Below are 26,159 nucleotides of genomic sequence, written 5' to 3'. Positions count from 1 at the left end.
TGCCTTTTGCTTTCCCTAACTTTTGCCTGGACAGAAAGTTTCTTTTGATATTGGTGTTCGTTGTCCAGCGGGATATGCCCTAATTTTTGCCTAAGTCATTTGCTTCAAAGCTTTGTTGTTGTTTTTTTTGACTTAGCGGGCTATTGCTTCTTTCTTTTTTTTCTTTTGATCATGATTCATAACTTTCTTTTTTTCTTTTTGTCTCGTTTGGGAACAAGTTGTAAGACTTTGATGATTGACTTGTTGAAAAAGTTGTGACTGCCTTTTTCTCAATGAATGAGAGACATCCATTGTGGATTGTGCTCTTTTTCTTTGTTGTGAGAGATAGAATATGATTGATCCTCTGATGGAATATCTGAAAGTTGAGCGCTCGGTCGCACTAACTGAAGACTACCCTGCCCCTGGTTAAAATTGAGGGTTTTGTATTTTTTGAAAAGAAACTACTACTCCTTAGGCTCAAAGGGGTTGACGAAGGTTTCACTCCCTTATAACTCCGGTGTTTAGGAATTGAGACAATGCCTGTACATCGTCAGCAGGACCTTTGTTCCAAAAGCATACAGTTAGTAGTTCATGTATTTTTTTATTTTTCATCATTCTCCTTTTTTAGTTGCTTAAGACAAATGAGTAAAGTATCAATGAACATAATGACAAAGATGAAATGATTTGAGAAAAACATGTATATTGCATTATTTTTATTTATTCAAACAGAATGAGTTTCTTACAATGAGAAGTACTTGATAACAACAAAAGTAATACAATTGAAAATACTAAAGAAATCTATACAATGGCAAGCTTGGCCTTATTCTAATGCAAATGAAATGTTCTCTGACAAACATAAAGTCTTCATGGTCCATTGGTGGAAGGTACCCTCATGAGGAGGCGTGGGGTCCTTAGATAGTAGCTTGATTTTTTTTGTAATTCCCCATGATTCTTTGTCGGTGAGCTCTTGTCAGATATCGGTGTGGAGGAATTGTCTTAACTGATCTGATGGAGAGGAAGAGTGGTAAGGGTCTTGGTAACTATGGATGCAAATGCATGAATGCCAAAATGTTAATGAAGATGCAAATGTATCATAAATCAGGATCAAGGATCAAGGCCTCTTGGATAACAACTTCTCATGGTCAATAAGATATGGTCGAATCCTCCAGATTCAGAGGTTCGACGTTGCTTTCTGGATAAACAGCTTGTGCATAAGTCAAAGATGGTCGAACCCTCCAGATTCAGAGGTTCGACGTTGATTCTGATAGATAGCTTTTGCATAAGTCATATAAGGTCAAACCTCCAGATTCAGAGGTTCGACGTTGATTACGATAGATAACTGATGTAAAGCTTCTGTATAAGTCAAATGTTCCAGGATCAAAGGTTCGACGTTCTTTTAAGTACCAGGAGGACCAATAGTCACCAACAGAACATGTACCTGTACCTGTTAAGAATATGATTCCCTCCCCACTCACGGGTGTAGTCTAGGTCAGGGTAGGTCAATATGGCAACCAGCGTTATCAGTTCTCCTGAGATACCACCATTGTTGCATCTACATGCCAACGATGATACCCCATTTGAACCTCGACTGGGCGTGGGTCTCATGATCGCACTAGACAAGACCTGACATCTCATCGGCGTCATGACTATCCACTCTATCCTAGGTATCCTATGTGTCAACTCTGGCCTGGGTATTGGGCCTTTTACCTCAAATCAGTAACATCCCAACCCAACAGAACATCATAATAATAATCCACAGTATAGGAAAATAAAATGTGGTGCATAAAGAAAATAAAGCAATAAAGCAATAACGCGATAAAGCAATAAAACAATAAAGCAGTAAAGCAATAAATGAACACCCAAAGAAAAGAAAACAAACGCAAGCTAGGATCGACTTGCTAAGAATGGACCAGCACAGGTCTATCACATCCCCAGCAGAGTCGCCAGCTGTCGCACGCTCGCGAAAATGAACAACAGAGTCGCCACCAATATATTTATCCCATAAAGGGAAAGGAATATCAGAAAACCTAGAATAAAGAAAGGAAAAGAAAGGGTCTTTCGACCAGAGATCAAGGTACGGGAGTCGGTTACGCAAGGGGAAGGTACTAGCACCCCTCACGCCCATCGTACTCGATGGTATCCACCTATGTTTGTTCTATTCTAAGGGTGTATAAATCTAAAGCTTAATTACTAAGGGAATGCATGCAAATGAAAGAAGAGAAACACGGGGAAAGTAAGGTTATAAATAGTTGTGCTCGCTTAGGCCCCGCGACCCAATGCCTACGTATCCTTTTCAGGAATCAGAGCGCCGTAGTTCGGCTCTTTAGTTTTTGTTTGTTTTTGTGTTTTTTAGTGAACGACGTTACATTCGCACTCCGCTGCTCGACCTCTGGAGTCTTAAGCTGGGAATGGAGCGGAAATAACGTGTCCGATTAATGAGAAAGAATACCCTGAAGGCAAGAGAAAGAATGCCTCTGAGGCAAGAGAGAGAAGAAAGATTGGTTTGTATTTTTTAGATGTAATTCCATGATGGACGATAACCTACTACAAGGCATCGCATCACTTCCTCACTTTGATTAGCTCTGAGCCTTTATTAGATATTTTGAAATGTTTTTGGTTGGGTGTCTTTTAAGGGAAATTAATTTGTGACTTGAATCATGCCATAAAAAAGGAGTTTTTTTGAATATTTAGAGAATGCACATCGAGGCCTACGCCACAATCGTTTCTCTAAATGAAATACAGTTTTTGAATAATTAGAGAATGCACATCGAGGCCTACGCCACAATCGTTTCTCTAAATAACGGTTAAGAAATACACCGAGGCCTACGCCTCAATCATTTCTCTTCCGCTAAGTGGGAAAGAACATACATCGGGGCCTACGCCCCAATCATTTCTTTCACACTAAAAAAAAAGGCATTAGCATGATTCGCGTCGTCCTTTATTAATGTTTTAAAGTTGAAAAGAAAAAGGAAAGAAAACTAGCCTAAAATGAAGTAACTAGCCTAAATGTTAAAAGGGGATTTCTAGATTCTAATGTTATCATGGTTTCTACCTAATGGTTAGGAGCAAAAAGCGGCATGAAAGTACAAGTATAAGCGGAGATCGAAATTACAAGTAAAATACAAGTAAACAACGATACAAAAATTAGTGTAAAATGGCTAACATAAACACTTGAAAATATGGTACAAGACATGAAAGTGAACAATGCAAAATAGTACAAAAATCGAATTTAAAATACTATTATTTTTATGGTTTTTTATGAAAGAAATTGAATTCTAATTAACCAAAAAGAATTAAAAGAAGAATTAGCCTAAACTAATACCTTTTTTATGATAAATTTATATGTGTCAAAAATTGTATCAAAGTCTAAAAATTAGCATTTTTGTTATTTATGAAAACAAATCTAAGAAAACACCTAAATTCATTAATTAAAGGTCAGGGAGTGCATATTGAATCAAATGGTGTGATTAGCAAAACGCTGGGCCCAAAGGTGTTATTGTACAGCATGCCAAAAAATAGCGTTTCATGGGCCGCATAGGGTGTGTGATTCAGAATTCGGCCCAAGAAGCTTTCATTCAGATTTTTGTTCAATTCCTTTATACAAAAATGGTGATGGGCCAAGAAAGGGGGTGAAGATGGCAAATTCGGCCCATAGGTTTTGTTTTTATCAGATTTTCATACAGAAAAATAAATAAATAAAAAATGAATTAATAGAAATAATAGAAAAAGAGAAATTGGGGATTAGGGTTAACCGTTTGCGCCGATTCAACTTATTCTTCTCCCCTCTCTCACTCAAACGCAGCGGCGGCGGAAACTCCACTTCTCCGATGAAAGCGTGGTGGCACCAATATCAAATGGCCGCGTGATGAACAACGGTCACCTCTCCTTGACTCAACTCTCTCAGCTCTCGTCTCTATGTTCTCTCCCGATCTCCTCTAGTTGCGTCGAAGGTATATGGTGAGGTTGTTATTGCCGATGAAGATTAGGGAATTTAAAGATTTCGGCGACAATGAAGTTTGTTGAGGATTGCAGAGGATTGAAGATGAGCCGAAGAATTGTATCATAGTGAACAGATGAAGATGAAGCGTAAATTTCTGGAAATGTTGGAAGAGAAGGTTGAAGATTGGAGACGAGGTTGCGGTGAAGTTGTTGTTCTTGAGGATTATGAAGAAAAGCAAGGTTAGGGAGTTCTCTTTGTATGGTGAAAAGTAAGATGAAGCGTTGGTTGAAGATGGATCGGAGGAGAGGCCGAAGGTCCTGTTATGGTGAGTTGAAGGTGATGAAGATGATGACTTCAGAGAGGAATGAAGATTGCTCGATTCTTAAAGTTAGAGCTCAGTTCAGAGGTGGAGGAGATGCTGCAATGGAGGTTATGGAGATTGGAAGAGAGGTGGTGAAGATGAGAAGGGATCGAAAATGGTTAAAGTGAAGGTGTGAAGTGAAGGTTGCAATGATGAAATGGTGGAGAAAGAGATGAGAATGATCGAGAGGGGATGTGAAGAATGACTGAGAGTCTGAAGATTGAAGAAGACCTCTGTTATGTAGAGAGGGAGAATCTTGATTCTGAAGGTTAGCTCTCCATACTCTCCAATTTTCTGTTGAATTTGTTTGCCGTTATAATTCTGTTGAGTTTCTGTTATTCTGTTTTGGTTGGTTCTGAAAGTTAGTTACAACTGTTAGTGATTCTGTTAGGAAGTTGGCTAGAGACCCTAGGTGGAGGTTATGACAGTTAGTTGAGAGGTTAAAATATGTAGCTGATTTATTAAAACAGTTAGGAGAAGTTGGTTAGAAGCTGTTAGGTTTTGTTTTGTTTGGGTGAATGTTTTGGTTTAGATACAGGGACTATTTAGGAAAGGTTAGAGGATTGGTTAAGAAGTGAACTTATGTTTACAGGTTAGCGGCATTGGAGGTGCAGCTGAACCGGTTTTATTGGCTAATTTGAAGTGTGTATGGTTGCCATGAAACTGTTTATTTTCTGATTTCACGCAGGGACTGATTGTTTAGTCATTTGGATATGTTTGGATATAGTGAGCTAATGTGCAGGGATTGGTTTTGCAGGGCTGCAGCCATATAATATGTCAACTGGTGCAATGGTATAATAAATGTGAGCAAAGCTTGGAGAATGATACGGAAATATGAAGATCCAGGAGTAAATATAGGATGCTTATATTCTGTACAGGGTTTTTTATGTCAAAGATTTGTAATGAGATATGAATGGGTTTTGGTGAAATATTTGGATGATGAAACTTGGATAATGTATGATCTTGAATATATGAATGTCACCTTTGGATAAATGATGTTGGAATGGAATAGAAGTAATGATGGATTTTAGACCAACTTAGTCTTTCTTCCAAAATAGATTTGAGTTTTACTTTTCCCTCTAATATTCTCATTTGAAAGATCTGATCTTTGGCTATTATTTTGAATAATGATGAACATTTTAAATTCCAGGTAACTTGCTCTTCTAATAAATCCAAGAAATCCATGTATATGAACCTCCCAACTTGAATTAATTATTTGATAACTCAAAATGCTCAAGGGTCATGATTCACCTTAATTATTTTTAAACCCAAATCTACTTCAATCTCATTCCACTTGCGTCTTTAATGAACCTCTTGAATTGGAGACTGATGCAACATATCTTGTTCGGGTGAAGATCACAAGCACATGAATAATTACTAAGAGCCACAGAGGAATCATTGCATCCAGGGTTCTCGATCCCATTTTCACCTCATTGATTAATGCATGATTTTATTGATGACTTAAATGATGTATGCAAATGAAATATGCAGCTTAAGCCAATTAGAAATGATGGGCAAATTTTGGGGTGCAACATCCGTCTACAAAGGAAGTTCTAACATTGATGAGATGAAGAAGGGGATCAAAGGGAATGAAGTATAGGTTTGGGGATCTATCTCAAACATCACACACAAGTTCAAACATGTCAAGTTTAGATACATGGTTTTTGCTACTTATGGCATCAAGAAACTTCGTGTCTTCATTAGAGTTACCTAATTCAATCACATGAGCATCTAGGATGGGTGAAGGAAGATAATTTTATGGTTCAGATGAGGGTGAAGAAAGGTTTTTAGAGGTATGGTAGAAGGGGTTGAAATCTAACTCAGGTTCTTGCATTTTATTGCGAAGAAGTTTTGGGATTTGGATGTGGTCACTAAAGGTTGTTTTGGTTGGGTCAGTTTCTGCAAAGCTTTGGGATTGTTGAGGGAGAGGGATCATTATTTTTTGTGTGCAGTGGAGTGAAGAGGATATGGTCAGGATGGGTTGTGAAGAAGTGTCTTTCGAAGATTTTGAATTATTTAGGGGTGGTGTAGGATCAAAAGAAGTGGCTTCTAAAACTGTTGGAATTTTCTGGTTGGGAGCATGAACTGCTCCAAAAGTGGAAGTAGTTGATGGATTAGGTGGATGTGATGGCGAGGTGTATGGATGAATAGATGGATTATCAGCAACATTAGCAATAAAATTCTCAGATGAAGTAAATTTACTAAAGTCAACACCACTAGACACAACAATTTCAGAAACGTAGTCTGCTACGCGATGCATATTCAAAATTTTGCAATAGTCGTTATACAAAGGAAGTTCTAAATTGATGAGATGAATAAGAGGATCAAAGGGAATGAATTATGGGTTAGGGGATCTATCTAGAACATCACACACAAGTTCAGACATGTGAAGGTTAGATATAGGGTTTTTGCTACTCATGGCATCAAGAAACTCCGTGTCTTCATCAGAGTTACCTGATTCAATCACATGAGAATCTAGGATAGGTGAAGGAAGATAATTTTATGATTCAGATGAGGGTGAAGAAAGGTTTTTAGAGGTATGGTAGAGGGGGTTGAAATCTAACTCAGGTTCTTGCATTTTTTTGCGAAGAACTTCTGAGATTTGGATGTGGTCACCCAAGGTTGTTCTGGTTGGGTCGGTTTCTGCAAAACTTTGGGATAGTTGAGGAAGAGAGACATTTATTTGTTTTGTGCATTGGAGTGAAGAGGATATGGTCAGGATGGGTTGTGAAGAAGTGTCTTCCGAGGATTTTTGATTATTTGGGGTGGTGTGGGATCAAAAGTAGTGGCTTCTGAAACTTTTGGAATATTCTGGTTGGGAGCATGAACTGCTCCAAAAGTGGAAGTAGTTGATGGATTAGGTGGAGGTGATGGTGAGGTGGATGGATGAATACATGGATTATCAACAACATTAGGAATAAATTCCTAGATGAAGTAAATTTACTAAAATCAACACCACTAGGCACAACAATTTCAGATCCTTCTTGAAAGATTAAATATTCTAGCTGCCTTAGAAGCCATTGAACCATCAACATCATCAGAGGAAATCTTAGGTTTTGAAGTTCTCGGCTTCTTCGAGGATCCTTCTACAACATGCTTCTTAGAGGATTTCCTTTTCTTCTATGTCGGAGAAGCAGAGGGATTAGTTGTTCCCTCAACACATGTAGGAGGAAGTTATGGAATCCTAGAACCGTGAGATGGAAAGCCTTCCACTGCAGTCCTTCTGCAAGTCAAGCAGCTTTTGGTGTGATATTCAGCAATTCCAACAACTTCACAAATCAAACCCATATGTTTTAGGGTTATGCCATTGAGAGGATTTTCAATATGAACAAACAGCTCCCTTTGGAGATTCAAAGACTCCACAAGTTTGCTTCCCACTAAAATATTAGAAAGTATTCTTCCCATAGGAACCCACTTTCCTCATTTGGAAACGTTGTATATGGATTCAACGGTGGAGTTTTTCAGGAAGTTAAAAAGCAGTTCAAGTAAATTTACTTTCGTTTTTGAAGCGATGAAGCTTAGAAGATACTTATGACTGGTGTTAATGTAGTCAGAACAGTAACTGGTAGGGCGGTGATAGAAACTTTTAATAAGAATATTAATCCAAACCCTAAGACTGTTACAGAGCATCTTAGGATGTCAAGTATCGAATTTATCCTTGAAGATAATTTAAGCAATTTTGCCCATCTTAGTGTAGTCAGTGAGCATGTTGATCCATCTTTCTCCAATTCCATCATGATTCATCAGCTTGGCAATGTCTTCTGTAAGGATATATACGCTTTTCCCCAAGACTTTAGAGCAAATCATACCATTATAGGACACATAAGCATGCACCCAGAAATCTTTTACTAGTTCAGGATAAAATTTTCTCTTTAGACGATCAAAGTATGTTTCCCACTATCAAGTTATCAAAACATTAGATAAGTCAAGCTCATTCTTCTTCAGATTCTCAAAATCTACAAGAAGTTAACCTAGATCATTCAACTGGTCAACCAGAGTAGACAAATGAAGACCGGGGTCTCGTTGAGGTTGTTGTTGATGAGACAAAGAATCATGAACAGACGGTTATGTAGTTGTTGTTTGTTTTTTTTAAGCATATGAATGTTGTTGGTGTTGAGCTATTGTTGAACATGAACAAGTACACGAATACGAATAAGGGTACTGGTATTGAGAGAGTTTTAGGGCTTGAAAAAGCGAAAATGTAGGATAATGGTAGCGAAGGTGTATGGAGTGGAGTGAGTGGGTTTTAAATATAGTTTTTTTCCATGATGACAATAACGTGAAAAGTGCCAAAACTTTCTAACAAAGAATAAAGCGAAAAGATTTTAACCTAATCCCCAAAATAAAATCTCTTCTCCCAAAATGTTACATGAAGTGTAAGCATGCTTCACGACAAGACAACTATCTTTTATTGAACCACAAACCTTTCATTATCCTGACAGCTCATTAATGAAGTAAACTCTTCAGTTTCCAGAGAATAAAAGTTTTTTAAAAGAAAAGATTCTAACCTAGGACGTTTTTGATACATAAGAACTTCACTCATCAGAAGCCTCACATTCCAGAAGCGAACAACGTAAGTAAATACATGCCGTAGATTTTCACAAAGAATTGATTGGGTTCTTCTCGCAATCCCAAATTCCATTATGTGTCCAAAAGTACATCATCCATAGATGTAGATTTTGAGAGGGACTCCAAACCTAAAAGAGTCTCTTCAGATGGTTTGAAGGAGGATCTGATTCTGACTGGTTCAGTCTTGTCACCAATAATCAATTCCTCAAAATATGAAGATATCTATCCATGATTCCTCATAGGAGTTTGGACATTAACATCTCCCGGTTGAACATCTCTAGATTCCTTTACATCTTATTCTTTTGCAGCTTCATTACCTTCAATTTCTAAATATGTATTCTCCAAATCTACAAACTTTTCAACTAACTTTGACTTTTCAAGGACAAGCTTATCATCAAATGTAACATGAAATGATTCTTCAACTATATGTGTTTCAGTGCTGTATACTCTATAGCCTTTTGAGCGTTTAGAGTATCCTAACATGATACATTTATGTGCTTTAGAATCAAACTTGTTAAAATTCTTTTTAGTTTTCAGAATAAAACAATAATGTCAAAACGGATGGAAATATGAAATATTAGGTTTATTATTCTTCCAAAATTCACAAGGAGTCTTACCCAGAATATGCCTGATAGATATTATATTCTGAATATAACAAGTTGTGTTAACAACCTATGCCCTAAAGTTCTTTTCCATGCTAGTCTCGTTGATCATGGCTATGGCCATCTCTTGCAAAGACCTATTCATCCTCTCTACAACCTCATTTTTTTGTGGAGTTATAGGGCAGGAGAAATCATGGGAAATGCAATTCTCATCAAACATCTTCTCAAACTGTTTGTTTTGGAAATAGCCACCATGATCACTCCTGACTCTTATAATTTTAGAGTTATTCTCATTTTGCACTTGAGTACAGAAGGTAGTGAACACAGAATGTGACTCATCCATGTGTTTTATAAATTTAACCCAAGTCCGTCGACTATAGTCATCAACAATCACTAATCAATACTTCTTACCATTGACAGGAGAATTTTTCATTGGACCAAACAAGTCAATGTTCAGAAACTCCAAAGGCCTAGAGGTAGAGACAAAATTCTTAGCCTTAAATGTGGTTTTAGAAAACTTGCCTTTCTGACATGCTTCATAAAGATCCTCAAAATAGAACTTCAAATTAGGAAGGCCTCTAACTAAATTAAGTTTCTTTAGTTGAGAGATCCTTCTCATGCTGACATGTCCCAATCGTCTATGCCACGTACATTGCTCTTCGTTAACAGATATAAGATATTTTACATTATGCTCTTTAAGATCAGAAATTCTAATCTTATAGATGATGTTCTTCCTCTTGCCATTGAATAGGATAGTTCCATCCTTTTGAAAAACAACTTTACAGGAGTTCTGATTAAATATAATATCATAACCATTGTCACTTAATTCACTTATGGACATTAAGTTATGCAGTAATTCATCAACAAGAAAAACATTAGTAATAGAAGGGAGATAACTATTACCAATTGTCTCGGAGCCTAATATCTTCCCTTTCTGATCGCCTCCAAAACCTACGACACCTCCAGGCTTAAGTTTCAGGATTTAGAACATATCCCTTCTTCCTATCATGTGTTGCGAGCAGCCAGAGTCGAGGTACCATGAATGGTGTCTTAACTATGCTGTTAAGGATATCTGAAACATATGTTATCTTCTTCCTAGGTACCCATAACTTCTTGGGTCCTTTCTTTTTAGTGTTTCTAGAGTTTTGACGACTTTGGATTAAGGAGCAGAATAAACATATTTGCAAGAATTAAAATGACATGGTTTGTCTATTGACTTTGCCGTGGGTTTAGGAGAAGGTTTTCCTCAGAATCAAAATGAGAATGGAGTACATTTGGTTTAGCTTCTTGTTTAGAATCAGATTCCTCATACGAGTCATAACCAACACCTTTGGTCCCATTTCTACTAACCCCATAAATCATTGAAGCCGTAACACTTCTACTTAGGCTTGTAGCTAAAAAATTCTAGAAAGACTTGTCATACTTCTTTATGAAATCATCAGTACTCTCCAAAGCTTCTGGAGGAATTTCCTTCTCAGGTTTAGAACTCATACTTTTGAGAGCAGAGTTTTCATCCTTAAGAAAAAAATTCTTCATTCAAGATGGAGAATTCTTCCTTAAACATACTTGTAGCAGGGAAAATCTGATATCGAAGCCATGGGATTGACTCGAATCAATATTTCGCTTGAAATCGCCACCGCACTTTATTTTTTCAAAGGAAAAGGGAAAAGAACGTAAAACCCAAAGTTTTGTTTTTAAAACAAGAAAGAGAACTCAGGTTCGGGTGTTGATTATATGAGGGGAAGGTTTAAAGCACCCCTCATATCTGTGGTACTCCACAGGAACCTTTTTGAAAATCTGTGTCGTGTGTGCTAAAAAAAGGTTTGTTTTATTTTTAAAATAAGCTCGGCAAGACGTTAAGCCTTGGGCCTACATACCTCCTCGGTGCAATGGAGAAGTCAGAGCTAATGTAGTTCCGCTTAAAGGGAAAACAATTTTAAAACGAATAAACACTTTATCGTCGTTGGAGAGAAATACTCAGCCATTGATCTTGAGCATGAGAACAAACGAGTTCTTTGCATCGCTAATGAAAGAAGGGCTCCAACTCGGATAAAATCGACGAGTATGCCACTAGCTCTCTCACGCGGAAAAGATCTCATTATATCAATCAATTTCAAAATCGTGGGGTATAACCACTCGTTTCGACAATTAACAGTGTCTAAACTTTGAAGAAAAAGAGGAAACGGCCACTAAGGGCAAAAGATGTTTTTAAAAAAAAAAGGTTTTAAAAGAGATTTTACAAACATAAGAATATTTTGGAAAAAGGGAGAAGATTTTGAAAATTTAAGAATGGGAGGAGATGAAGAGGCTATCTTATTGCGTAAAATAAAAGCTAAGGAAAGAAACAGTCTAACCGAAATAAGAAGCCAACACTTGACATTATGAATCAAGGTAGATTTCCCATCCTTTGGAATATCAATACTAAACCAACATTATCACTTGGGGATCCAGATGAACTTATTATCTTAGCACCACTTCGCATTAAGCACATTAAAATTCTGACGAAAATCGGGCAGAGTAACGGCTGTTTTTGGGTAAAATCCTTATCTCAATGCCTTGGAATTAACCATCAAGGGCTTTCAAGGAAATACCTGCACACATAAACAGACAACAATCCAATGCCAGACAGACAGAATAACAGCAGAGTAATATCAGAATAAGGGTCCAGAGGCACTAAGTCCATAAGTCCGAATCTCCAAAATGCTAGGGATAGTAACCAATAGTCCAAAAGAGAGCCTTAGGTGTTTTTTAGATTTTTGTTGTTTATTAGTATTTTAGCATAAAAGTAAAGTATGGTCCAAGTGGACAAAAATAAAATGGCGGAAACATAAACATATGTCCAAATGGACAAAAGGAAAATAGCAGAATTATAAACGTCCAAATGGACAAAGAGAAAATGGCAGAATGTAAATATGATGTAATGATAAAATAAAGCGATAAAGCGAGAAATATGAAGAGCAATATAATAAAAGTGCGGAAATTAAAGTCAATTGTTAGATGTTAAAGATAACCATCTTGAAACTTGTCAAGTATGTTATCAAAGTTAGTAACGAAGATCGATGGTGAGTGAAGGATGTTCTTGGATTTAAAGTCAATGGGGTTTATCAGAAGCTTGATAAAATCATAGCGACTACACGATAAAAACCTCCACAAGTCTTAAATCAACCGCATACAATTCTCTTCCACATTTGATCTTTTTGATTCGGGACACGAAATATTGCGCTATGTTAAGCAGATCGCCAAGTGATTTATGTAGAAATCACCCTACAACGAGGCCGGTCAAAACTTTATGTGCTAATGCATGCGAGAAGAACGATATGTAGATCGCCTTCCGAAAGCAATACCGCACGAAAAGAAAAATGGTCAGTGATCTAGTCTTTACTAAGAATCCATAAGAATTCTCAAGGCATTAAGACTTTCATCGATCAAAATAAAAAGGAATAAAAGATGGAACCACATTAAAAGCTCCTTTCATCCATAATTTCAATCACTTAATTTTGCGGATTTGGATTCTCATCCTATCGACGCCCTAAGTCCATTGAAATTAGAGAGAAATTAGGCCTCTAACTTGTGATTCAAAGAAAATATCAAAAGAATGGAGTAGAAGATGAGTTAGAACCAAAAACGAGTCAAAAACCACAAAAATCAGCATTCTGCCCAGTGTAAATCGATTTGCATAGAGTGTAAATCGATTTGCATAACTCTGTTTTCAAAATCTGCGCATTTTCCAGTTGTGTAAATCGATTTGCACCAGATGTAAATCGATTTGCACAACACAGTTTTAAAAAAAAAGCAAATAAAGAGAAGAAAACTTGTTTAAACATAAAACCAAACACCTTGTGATCTTGGATCAATTTGTGCACGAAAATGTATCAAGTAAGCAAGCAAATCTCATCAATATAGCACCAAAGGTGCATCAAGCATAAACAACAATGGATCACATCTTGAATTATGGAATGGATCTAGAATTTTACCAAATCTTTCACAAACTTTGAATCTTCTTCAAGAACACACAACCACAAGCCTTGATCTCTCACAATTGATGAAGGAAAGTAGTGTTTATGTTGAGGTTTAGCTCCAAATTAGTGAGGTTCAAGATGTGACTCACTAATTTGTATGGAAGAAAAAAGAGCTTTGAGTGATGGGTTTGGAAGAGGTGAGGAGAGAATTTGCAATAAGTTTCTTGGCTATCAAAGCTTGAAAAATGAAGAGGGGAGTGCCTCAATTTATAGCACTTAGGCTTGGGAAATTTTGTGGCTTGGAGTTAGGATTGGAAAATAGAATTAGGCTTGGGAAAATGATTTGGAGCCAAAAATGAAATCAAATGGTCTTGATGCAATCACATGAGGGTTTATGATTAAATGATGTAGAGAATCAAATGTAAGAACTAAGTCATGCTTCCCATGCTTGCAAATGATGTCAACACTTTTCAAAATCTGAAATTTGCCTTCATTTTCCCAGATTCGCACTGGTGCAATCGATTTGCACTTTATGCAAATCTATTTACATAGCTGAAAAAGGCAAAATCTGGGGCAAAAACAGTTATGCAAATTGATTTGCATAGTGAAAATGTTGAAAAATGCTCCTTTTGATGGATGTTTTGACTTGGTACCTACAAAGCACAAACACACAAAAGCACAAGGCAATATTTTTGGTATTTTGGTTAGTAAAACAATATATACAAGAATAAAACTTGGGTGCTCGATGATTCCCTTGCAGATGAATTGTGCACAACATCACCAGTAGAACTCTAAGTTAAAACTTCTTGATTGATGATTGGTATGCAAATGATGTGTAATCTTAGGGTCAAAAATTGGGGTATGACAGATGCCCCTATTTAAGTTTCTTCGATTCGGAGATACGATGATTGGAAATCTTCGTTTTGACGAAATCGAAGAGACTTAAATATATAAAACACAATTTTTGAACCTAAGATGCTATGCAATGTTTGATGAATGCATATGGTGAGGATAAAACATGACAACACTGGGGAGTAAAAGGAACTCCGCTGGGGAAAACAAAATGTCTTGCTGGCATAACTCCGCTGGGGAAAGTCAAGACCTTGTTGGAGAGACAAAACTTTGGTGGGAAAAGAAACTTCTCTGGGGAAACATTTCGCACCAGAGAGGTTAAAACAATCACCTTTCGCTGGAGATGATAAAGGGGGCATCCTCTTTCACTGGGGATGAGAAAAATATGCATCCTGAATCAGAATGCCAATCTTCCGTTAACAAAAAACACATCATCGTACCACTGATGATATGAAGAGATGTACCGCGTACCACTGACGATAACACATACCAACTTTCCACTGAAGGTATTGAAGAGAAATACATCGACGTACCACTGACGATGAAGATAACAAAATACACCAACGTTCCACTGAAGGTGAACTACCAACGTCCCACTGGAGGTAGAAAGAGATGTATCGCCGTACCACTAACGATAACACATACCAACGTTCCACTGAAGGTATTAAAGAGATATACCACCGTACCACTGATGATATAAAAAAGAGATAATTCATCGACGTACCACTGACGATGAAAGAGATGTACCGTCGTACCACTGACGATAACACATACCAACGTTCCACTGAAGGTATTGAAGAGAAATACATCGACGTACCATTGACGATGAAGATAACAAAATACACCAACGTTCCACTGAAGGTATTGAAGAGAAATACATCGACGTACCACTGACGATGAAGATAACAAAATACACCAACATTCCACTGAAGGTGAACTACCAACGTCCCACTGGAGGTAGAAAGAGATATATCGCCGTACCACTAACGATAACACATACCAACGTTCCACTGAAGGTTTTGAAGAGAAATACATCGACGTACCACTGACGATGAAGATAACAAAATACACCAACGTTCCACTGAAGGTGAAGAGATGCCCCATTATACCAATGATGGTGAAGAGCAATCAATAATACTTTTTTCAATGATTTGAGGATGCAAACACAAATGCATAATCTCAATATTCATCGTCCAGCAGCCAAAGTTCAATCCGTGACCAAATGGAAAGAAAATGCCAAAAAGACTGGACTAAGTGAGAGAGGAACTCACTAGTCTTCTGTTCGTAGACATCTGAACAGCACAACTGAAACATATTATCCACAGAGAAACAAATTCAGTGGGGATTTTCAAGGAAAGTGAGCTTTTTCTGCTTAAGACACTCTAAATGAAAGAGCAATCTGTTTGATAGTAAACTTCATGATAGCAAATGTGAATGTATGACTGTTTTTGATGCATGTTAATGACGCATATGCTGCCAAAACTTAACACAAGAATTAACTCAAGAGATGGAATATGAAAATAACATAATCAAGCATGTCTCAAGCTGAACACCGGAGCAGAAACTGCTATAACAATCTTTTGATGGCTTCAGAATAAACGTTATCCAATACTAGGGAACATTGGAGCTGAGAGAACCAAACAGTTGAGTTCTACACCATATTCGAACCAGGCCAAAGGTGCATTGAGTGGAACACAATCTTCTTCTTTTGCATATGGATATATCAACATATCCATTCCTTGTAATGCACTCATGAATCAAAGTAAAACTTCTTTTATATATTTCAAAAAAGGATTTTGTTGAGATCAATTTTCTTTTTGTTTCAAAAATTACTATCAACAATAAATGACATTTTGAGAGATATGAAAGAAATAAGATTGCCAATAAAAGGTAAAGGCTCAAACTTTTTTAATAGAATGGTAGCCTGCAAAAGGCAAGACTCCATGGATTATTACAAAGTTTGGAAAGTGGTAATTTTATGGAAAAGATACATTGAAATGTAATGACCCTATCCTCTCTCTCAACTTGGAATTCCTAAGAAAAGGCTTCCGTTGAAATGTGTTGAACTTCCTTATGATAAACAGATGACTGCAGATGATCAAGTCTTGTCTGATGTAGTTACTTGCCATGAATCCCTAACTTTTGCCTGGACCGCCCTTTCGGGTTTTCAGTCCACCGGGTATTTTATTCTGTTTATGTCTCTAATTTTTGCCTGGACCGCCCTTTCGGGTTTTCAATCCACCGAGACGCTCCTTTTTTCCTAAGCCGCCCTTTCGGGTTTTCAACTTAGCGAGCTGTTCTTTTATTGTTTTTAGGCGAAGTATTTCTTGACTACATCAGCATTCACGGGACGGGGGAGCTCTTCTCCATCCATAGTTGCAAGAATTAATGCACCGCCAGAGAAGGCTTTCTTAACAACATATGGTCCTTCAAAATTAGGAGTCCACTTGCCCCTTGAATCGGAGGTGAAAGACAGGATCCTTTTGAGCACGAGGTCGCCTTCTCTGAATACACGAGGTCGGACCTTCTTATCAAAAGCTTTCTTCATTCTTTTCTGGTACAACTGACCATGGCATAAAGCCGTCATTCTTTTTTCTTCTATCAAATTCAATTGATCAAACCTGCTCTGACACCACTCAGCCTCAAATAACTTGGTTTCCATTACAACTCTCAGTGATGGAATCTCAACCTCAATAGGGAGCACTGCTTCCATACCATAAACCAAAGAAAAGGGGGTTGCCCCGGTTGAAGTACGAAAAGATGTACGGTACCCATGCAAAGCAAATGGGAGCATCTCGTGCCAGTCCTTGTACGTAACAACCATCTTTTGCACAATCTTCTTAATATTCTTATTTGCTGCTTCAACAGCTCCATTCATCTTTGGCCTATAAGGCGAAGAGTTGTGATGTTCAATCTTGAAACTTTCACACAGTTCTCTCATCATGCTATTGTTCAGATTCGAGCCATTATCAGTAATGATCTTGCTCGGTACACCATATCTGCAGATGATGTTGTTCTTGATAAATCTGACCACAACTTGCTTTGTCACATTAGCATATGAAGCTGCTTCTACCCACTTGGTAAAGTAATCGATTGCTACCAGGATGAATCGATGTCCGTTTGAAGCCTTGGGTTCAATCATGCCAATCATATCGATACCCCACATAGAGAAATGCCATGGAGAGGAAATAACCTTGAGAAGTGTCGGAGGCACATGAATCTTGTCAGCATACACTTGACATTTGTGACACTTCTTTACAAACTTGTAGCAATCAGATTCCATTGTCAGCCAATAGTAACCTGCTCTAAGCATCTTTTTAGCCATCGAATGTCCATTGGCTTGAGTGCCAAAAGAACCTTCATGGATTTCATGCATCAACATGTCTGCTTCGTGTCTATCCACGCATCTGAGCAAAACCATGTCATAATTCCTTTTATACAAAACATCAGCATTGATGAAGAAACTACCAGCCAATCTCCTCAAAGTTTTCTTATCTTTATTTGATGCCCCAAGTGGGTATTCTTGAGTCTGAAGGAAGTGTTTAATATCGAAGTACCAAGGCTTTTCATCTGTTGATTCCTCAATTGCAAATACATGAGCAGGTCTATCAAGACGCCTGATTGTAATCTGAGGTTCCTCATTATGGAAGTTCACTTTGTACATGGAGGACAATGTGGCTAATGCATCAGCCATCTGATTCTCATCTCGAGGGATGTGGTGGAATTCCACTTTGTTGAAGAATGTCAACAGCCTTCTGGCGTAATCTTTGTAAGGGATCAAGCCAGGATGACGAGTTTCCCATTCTCCTTTAATCTGGTTAATCACAAGCGCAGAATCTCCATAAACATCAAGAATCTTAATTCTCAGATTAATGGTCTCTTCAAGTCCCATGATGCAAGCTTCATACTGAGCAATATTATTCGTACAATCAAAACATATCCTTGCAGTAAAAGGTACATGTGACCCATGCGGAGTGACAATAATGGCACCGATTCCATGGCCATGAACGTTAGAAGCTCCATAAAAAATTAAACCCCACTTGGATTCAGGATCTGGTCCTTCTTCTGGCAACGGTTCATCCCAATCTTGAGATCTCAAATACATTATATCTTCATCTGGGAAGTCCATTTTGATAGATTGACGATCATCAATTGGTTGGTGAGCGAGATACTCTGCCAACACACTTCCTTTCACAGCTTTCTGAGCTCGATATTCAATATCATATTCTGATAACAACATTTGCCAGCGAGCGATCCTTCCAGTTAATGCAGGTTTTTCAAATACATACTTAATTGGATCCATTTTGGAAATCAATAGGGTGGTGTGGTTTAACATATACTGTCTTAGTCGGCGAGCAGCCCATACCAAAGCACAGCAAGTTTTCTCAAGCAGCGAGTATCTTGTTTCGCACTCGGTAAACTTTTTGCTCAGGTAGTATATTGCATACTCTTTTCGACCAGACTCGTCATGCTGACCCAACACGCATCCTATTGAATTTTCAAGCACTGTGAGGTACATAATCAAAGGCCTTCCCTCGACTGGAGGGAGCAAAATGGGAGGTTCAAGCAGATATTCTTTGATGTTGTCAAAAGCTTTCTGACAATCTTCATTCCACACACATCCCTGATTTTTCTTTAACAACTTGAAGATTGGCTCACAGGTAGCAGTCATATTGGAAATGAACCTAGAGATATAATTCAAACGTCCGAGGAAACCTCTCACTTGTTTCTCAGTCTTTGGTGCTGGCATTTCCTGAATTGCTTTGACTTTATCAGGATCTAATTCAATTCCTCTCTGACTGATAATGAAACCCAATAATTTTCCGAAACGGACACCAAAAGTGCATTTGTTTGGATTTAAGCGGAGACGATACTTTCTCAAACGCTGAAACAACTTTAAAAGATCTTCCATGTGCCCCTCCTCTGACTGGGACTTGGCAATCATGTCATCCACATAAACCTCAATTTCTTTGTGCATCATATCATGGAAAAGAGTGGTCATGGCCCTCTGATATGTCGCGCCAGCATTCTTCAACCCAAAAGGCATCACTTTGTAACAGAATGTCCCCCATGGCGTAATAAAGGTTGTCTTTTCCATGTCTGCAGGTGCCATCTTAATCTGGTTGTATCCTGAAAAACCATCCATGAAGGAGAAAACTTCAAACTTTGCCGTGCTATCTACCAACATATCAATGTGAGGTAGAGGAAAATCATCTTTCGGACTGGCTTTATTCAAATCTCTATAATCAACACACATGCGAACTTTCCCGTCTTTCTTCGGAACAGGCACTATATTGGCAATCCATTGAGGATATACAGAAGTGACAAGGAAACCTGCATCTATCTGCTTCAAGACCTCATTCTTAATCTTTTCCGCCATATCAGGATGACTCCTTCTTAGCTTTTGCTTGACAGGAGGACATTCAGGTTTCAACGGCAAACGATGCTCCACAATATCTGTGTCCAACCCAGGCATGTCTTGGTAGGACCACGCAAAAATGTCAACATACTCTTTAAGAAGCTCTACCATCCTCTTCTTAACATCTTGACCAAGTAGTGCCCCAATCTTGACTTCCTTTTTATCTTCTTCAGAACCCAAGTTGATGACTTCTAACGACTCTTTATATGGCTGAATGGTGTCTTCCTCGTGCTCAAGCAGTCGGGAAATCTCATCAGGAATACATTCATCACTCTCTTCTTCCGCCTCATACACAGGACACTCGAAGTTAGGAGAGGGTGCAGGGTCATTACTTTCAACGGTTTTATTGATTAATCTGCACAAGTGATTATTATTTCAGGGAAAGTAAAGATATATGCAAACATGTAATCGTGCAGATTATGAAAACATTTTTTTAAGGTTTTTTGTGTTACCACTTTCCAGAAAAAGCAAAAAAGATAAAAGACATGTATATGCAGAAACAAAATGACTTTTATTGATGATTTTAATGTTTAAAACAAACAGAAAAAAGCCCCAACAACTTCACTTTCATCTTGGGCAGAATGAAAGGATTTTGAAAAACATAAAAGCAAATTACTTTGAAGCATGAGTACACTCAGGAATGTCAATGGTGATCCAATTCTTAATCATCTTTCCATGGGTCACAAAGTTTGGCACTTCTGGCTCTGATTCATCTTCAACAATGGCGTTCACTTCTGGAGGAGTCGGATGTAGAAACCCAGCACTATGGAACATCTCCTGATAAGGACGAAAAGCAGATTCAGGTTTCATCACAGACTTGTCTGAGGCAGAAAATCCCAGACCAGCTCTATTCTTGTTCTCTTGAAGACTCACCACTTGTCCCAAGACTCCTGAATGTCCATTCTGAACTACCAGTTGAGCATCTTTGAAGGAGGCAATGGAAGCTTCATCCTTTTTGAATTCATCATTAACAGACAGGGCTTGGAATGCAGTTCCAATGACTACTTCATCAGCCTCTATGGTACGGAACGAAGAGAGATGACTAATCAACAAAGCTTGTTCTCCATTCACAACGACCATCTTTCCATCTTTCACAAATTTCAACTTTTGGTGGAGAGTCGAAGTAACTGCCCCAGCCTCATGGATCCATGGGCGTCCCAATAAGCAACTGTATGCAGGGAAAATGTCCATCACTTGAAAAGTAATCTTGAAGACAAATGGTCCAATACCAATAGGCAAATCAACCTCTCCAACCACTGATTTCTTCGATCCATCAAAAGCCTTGACAATCACATTACTAAATCTCATTGGTGTGCCACCATAAGATAGCTTAGCAAGAGTAGATTTAGGCATGACATTCAGAGATGATCCAGTATCAATCAACACATTAGACATTGAGTCCTCTTTGCAACTGACAGATATGTGCAAAGCCAAATTATGATTTCTTCCTTCCTCACGCAAATCTTCATCACTGAAGCTCAAATTGTTACATGCAGTGATATTACTCACAACCCCATTAAACTGATCCAGCGTCACATCATGATCCACAAAGGCTTGATCAAGTATCTTCATTAAAGAATCCCTATGAGCAGAAGAACTCGTCAGCAGCTCCATTATAGAGATCTTGTACGGAGTACGATGCAACTGATCCACAATCTTATAATCACTCATCTTGATAAGCTTCAAAATCTCATCCATCTCCTTTCCTGAAGATGACCCATCATTCCCTTTTGACACATCATTCACATGAACTTGAGTAGGATTCCTCTAGACGTCCACAACTGTTTGAGGTTGAGTAAAAACTCGTCCACTTCTAGTCACTCTACTAACATCTGCTATATTCTCAACAGAAGACAGAGACTTAATCTCGACTTCTTTTCCAGCTTCCAACATGGTGGCATTGTATCTGTAAGGTATAGCTTTGTCAGAACTATAAGGTACAGATCCAGGCAAACATATCACAAGAGGTTCCACAGCAGCTTTGCCATAGTAACCGATCTCTACACATTCCGGAATTTCAAAGCATGGTTCAATCACATTGACATCATCTTCATCTCTATCCCTCAGAATCTCAATGAGCCTTTGATCTATCATCTCTTGTAAATCTCTTCTCACAATATAGCACCCTCGAGGATTAACTGAACAAATCCTACAGGCAGCATGATTATGCTCATAATGACTATATTCACACAGAGTGGCATGCATCTCTACCAACGATCCTCTGATGTGTTCCACACGATAAATCTTATACTTCCCAGGGCATCCATGCACCATATTCACAGCAGACGCTTCATGAGTTGGTAACGGATTGTTCTGCACATTTGGGCCAATATCACGGAAAGAAAGCATTCCAGAACGGACCAATCTCTGAACTTCATTCTTTAAAGGCCAACAATTCTCGAGGTCATGCCCAGGAGCGTTCTGATGAAAAGCACAAGTGGCATCAGCTTTATACCACCAAGGGAGTTTCTCTGGAACAGGAGGTGGTGACCTTGGTTGAACCAACTTCTTATGGATTAGAGCAGGATACAATTCAGTGTACGTCATGGGGATAGGATCAACATTAACTCGAGGGTACGGATTCCGCCTTGCTAGTTGTTGATTAACAGGGGCTACAGGCACCGAATTCACAACATGAGTTACTGACGCCACTTGTTGAGATTGATTTCTGAATCGACTATTTCTCCCATGAGAAACAGCATTAGCATCTGATTCCTTCTTCTTCTGAAATGAAGAACCATACTTCTTCGCACCACCAGATGAATTGTCATTCCGAACCAGACGTCCTTCTCGCACAGCTTCTTCCAACCTGACACCCATACCCATCATTTCGGTGAAGTCTACAGGAGCACTTGCAATCATCTTTTCATAATAAAACGGACCAAGAGTTTTCAGAAAAATCTTAGTCATCTCTTTTTCTTCCATCGGAGGAATCACTTGGGCGGCAACCTCACGCCATCTTTGAGCATATTCCTTGAAGGATTCCTTCTCTTTCTGCATCATAGCTCGCAATTGATCTCTATCAGGAGCCATGTCCACATTATACTTGTATTGTTTCACAAACGCTTCAGCTAAGTCATTGAAAGTGCGAATATGGGTGCTATCGAGGCCCATATACCACTTAGAAGCAGCTCCAGTCAAACTATCTTAGAAATAGTGAATCAGAAGACGTTGATCATCAGTGTGAGTGGACATCTTCCTTACATACATCACCAGATGTGCCTGAGGACATGAATTTCCTTTATACTTCTCAAATTCAGGCAGCTTGAACTTAGCAGGCACTTTCACATTGGGAACAAGGCAAAGATCATGCACATTCTTTCCAAACAGTTCTTTCCCACGCAGGGCTTTCATCTCTTTCTGCAATTCTTCAAACTGATCTTGGAAACCATCCATTCTGTCATGAATTTCACTTGGAGCAGCATCATAAATGGGCTCTGGGACAAAAGGACCAGTATGAACAATAGGAGATGTGTTGACCATAACAGGAGTCAACGGACGAGTCATCTCAGGAACAGACAAATAACCTTCAGGCATGCCCCAGGGATATCCATTAGGCATACGTTGCTGAGTAGCCCCAACAGGAACATCAGGAATGGTTGTAGCAGCAATTTCAGAAATCATCGTGGTCTGACCCTGAGCTTGGGCATTGGGAGGAGGAACCTGATTCTGATTCTGAGCAGCCATCAATGTCTCAACCAGAGCAGTGAGACGATCCACACCAGATCTCAAAGTAACAACCTCTTCACGTAGCTCACGATTCTCTTGTTCAAGACCTTCCATCTTCTTCTTACAGTTAGCTCGAGTATTATACCGGTGAGACAGCTTGATTCTGTATGAAGAACACTGAATAAGACCTCGGGAATACTCTTGGAAGCAAGACCAAAATGCAGAATGATGCATGAAATGCAATGCAAATGATTTTTATTATTATTGGTTTTCAAGGAACTTTAAGACATTGATTGTAAACATTAGCAAAAAACATAAAACATAATAATATTCTTCATTAATAATAGAAAAACTTACAAAAGGATTCAAAGATCCAAAATTACAAAACAAGGGAAAAGCTAAAAACTAGAGGGGAACACTTCTGATGAAGATCCAACTCCTCTCTGCAGCTTCCTACGGAGCTTCTCTAACTCATCTTCATAAAAGGCCTTCAAATGAGCATTCTCGACCATCAGCTTATCAGCAACTTCTTTCCATGCAACTGAATCTTCTTGTTGTCTCTTTCGCTTTTCACCATGTTGTTGAAGCAACTCTTCTTGATGACGGATTTGATCATCCTTTTCCATCAACCAACCATCTTGTATATCAAGCATTTCATCCTTTTCTTTCAAATGTATCTTCAACTCTTTATTCTCCACTTCCAAAGCATGAAACTTCTTCTCCCAAGCATCTCTTTCCAATCTCATCTTAGCCACGAGCTCTAGATGCCCCTCACTACTTTCAAGAGGAGTAGTAAAAGATAATGGTGGAGTAATGGGTAGAGAAGGCTCCTCAAGTAAATAAGGCATTTGAAAAGTATGAGCTCTAGCTTGAACCCAATCAGTGTAGTCTTTGAGAGCAACACATTGTTTCGTTCCCAAATGTCTCTTCCTATCAACATGGTGCCAAGCACGCACAAACCGATTTCTCATATCCGAATTTCCATCTTGATTAAGATAGAAGATTCCTGACACAAGAATACTAGCAGGTCGCTCCTTCATGGGATAGCAAAATTGACGTCTTGCAAGAATGGGGTTGTAGGTAATTCCTCCTTGTATACCAAGAAGAGGTACATTAGGGAATTCTCCACAACGATCAATAATCTCACCAATGTCATAAGCAGGATTGTACCAATGGATATTCCCATTAGTAAGAGGCATGATCTTTTGAGACCACGAGAGACCATCCGGATTGTTCAAGAAACTCTTAGCTTGAGGTAAGTGAGAAATAAACCACTTATAGAGCAAAGGAGTGCAACAATTGATAAGTCCACCTTTCTTATCATTCCTATGGTGAATGGAATGATAAGTATCCCCAAGTAAAGTAGGAACGGGATTCCCAATCATGAAGATCCGAATAGCATTAACATCGACAAAATTGTCAATGTTGGGAAAGAGTATCAAACCATAGATGAGCAAGGCCAAAAATGTCTCAAAACCAATCATACTTCCTTTACTAGCCAACATAGAAGCCTTTCCAATCAAGAACTTAGAAGTCAACCCCCAAATTCCTCCTTTTTTGGTCATGTTTGCTTTCACATCTGATATTTTCAACTGAAGGAGTTCTGCTATCTCATCAACCCGAGGCTCTTTCTCCAGACCACTAAACGGTATGTCATTCGTAACTGGCAAACCAATCCAATAAGAATACTCCTCCAAAGTGGGCATAAGCTGATAATCAGGAAAGGTGAAACAATGATACATAGGGTCATAAAACTGCACAAGAGTCTCAAGAATCCCTTTTCCCACTTTGCTCTTCAAGATAGAGATCAATTTCCCATAACGGCTTTTGAAGTTGTCAAGATTAGGAACCAAAGTTGCTAGCTCTTTCAATTCTTTTGCACTTGAATTCCTGAAAGTGTACTTCTTGATGCTTCTCTTTTGATCCATGGTACCTGTGATGTTTACAAAAAATGTCTCTAAGTTCCTTGAAAACCATTTGTGAATGTCATTTTTATGAATGCATGAATGCATGGTTTATGCATCAACCACAATCAAGAGCACACAAAATCACACAAATCACACAAAAATCACATAGTCCAGGTTCTTAGGTTCGACGTCACGAGCATGGAGCCATGGGTCTACCCATCCCACAAGGTGTGATATAGGGAGTTTTGTACCCGCCAATCGGGTTCTACAAAGGTTCCCAGAGTTTTCAATCTTCTATCGGATATTACCGGCACACACAACTGCTCATGGGCGCCAATAATATGCCTAAAAAGACCTCGTCTGAGCGTAGTATCGCATGACAACAAGCTCAAATTGGTACTTGATCTTGTTTCTGCACTACATCCTAAAAAGGCTTAGATTGGTTAAAAAGGTTCTAGGTCATTCAGCTTCTACGGACACTCACTATTGAAAGTAATAGCGTTATCACGATGGTTCGTAACAACATCTACCACCTTCCATGAGGCCTCCACTGATTGGGGTTCCACCATATGACGCTCATGGTAAGGATTGCTCCTGACATGCGACTATTGGTCTTACCACCTCCTATCTCAAGTTACTCACCAAAGTTCGGGTTAGAACTTTATCTTATCACAGAGGAACCATCGAGCACCAAAAAGAAAAAAAAAGAAAAAAAACAAACAAAGCACACAATAATATATACAAATACAAAACACACAGATAAACAAAAATAGGCTTAACACACTTAAAACCGGATCCCCAGTGAAGTCGCCATTTTTCTGTAGCGGGGAAAATCTGATATCGAAGCCATGGGATTGACTCGAATCAATATTTTGCTTGAAATCGCCACCGCACTTTATTTT

The 26,159-nt window shown here is 38.6% G+C and overlaps 1 long non-coding RNA gene across 1 annotated transcript; it reads left to right on the top strand.

Annotated features, from left to right (window-relative positions):
- Nucleotides 1-3,694: 3,694 nt before the first annotated feature.
- On the top strand, nucleotides 3,695-5,273 carry LOC131634096 (uncharacterized). The gene is made up of 2 exons (XR_009293479.1): nucleotides 3,695-4,548; nucleotides 5,038-5,273. It is a non-coding gene; the product is annotated as an uncharacterized LOC131634096 (long non-coding RNA).
- Nucleotides 5,274-26,159: the final 20,886 nt, after the last annotated feature.

This window comes from Vicia villosa, unplaced genomic scaffold (genome assembly GCF_029867415.1).
Source record: "Vicia villosa cultivar HV-30 ecotype Madison, WI unplaced genomic scaffold, Vvil1.0 ctg.001227F_1_1, whole genome shotgun sequence".
In the NCBI taxonomy this organism is placed as follows: domain Eukaryota; kingdom Viridiplantae; phylum Streptophyta; class Magnoliopsida; order Fabales; family Fabaceae; genus Vicia; species Vicia villosa.
Note: the sequence above shows the minus strand (reverse complement) of the source record. Positions and strands in the feature narration are given on the sequence as shown.